Raw genomic sequence first — 869 nt, forward strand, 5'->3', positions numbered from 1 at the left:
ATTTCTAAATTGAAAACTTCTCCTGAAGCCTACACTGAGAGTGGTTGTCCTCTTCCTGGTCATATATGATCTAAGGGAGTGTTAGATGGTGTAAATGTGTTCTTAGGGCAGTGAGCTGTCAGACCTTTTGGCGAGAAAGATTGATCACACACAGGCTACCAGGGCTCTTTGTTTAGAGCCAAAGCAATAAACAGCCACCTTTCCTCTGCCTCACACTAAAGTGGCAAATCATTTCTACTCTCCGCTATGTTATAACCAATAATGCTGAGGTGTAAGGATGATGGCTTAGGTCAACATTATCCCTATGTGAAATAAAATAAATAAAATGGAATGTGGGACAGGGAGCTATAAACTGTGAATTGGTGATGGCAAATGCCTGTTAAATACCCCAACTCCTTTCTTACATTGACACAAAATACTGCGTTTTTTTCCAGTATATTTCTTGTAATGACTTCAATGATAAAATTCCTTTTTTACATAATGTAGGCTTTTGGAAAACTTATAGATCAAATTACGTAAATCTGATCTGATCTGATTAACTCAAAATTACATTGAAATCATCTCTCTCTCTCTCCCTTCCTCTCTTTCTCCCTCTCTCTTTCTCCCTCTCTCTTTCTCTCTCTCTCCCTCGCTCTTTCTCTCTCTCTCTCTCTCTCTCCCCTGTGGTGTGTATTGGGGGAGGGGTGGGGATATTGTTGGATGTCTGGTGCAGCTTTTCCTCTCCAAGAAAACCTTCAAGAAAGTCGCAAGATTAACGCCTTGGCACTGATAACGACTGTGGGCTTCGCAGCAATATGAAACTCAAATGTGACAGCTGAAATGATTTGTGGAGTGCCTCGCTACAAATAAATGAACAACACACACACACA

This window comes from Etheostoma spectabile, chromosome 6 (assembly GCF_008692095.1).
Source record: "Etheostoma spectabile isolate EspeVRDwgs_2016 chromosome 6, UIUC_Espe_1.0, whole genome shotgun sequence".
Taxonomy (NCBI): Eukaryota; Metazoa; Chordata; class Actinopteri; order Perciformes; family Percidae; genus Etheostoma; species Etheostoma spectabile.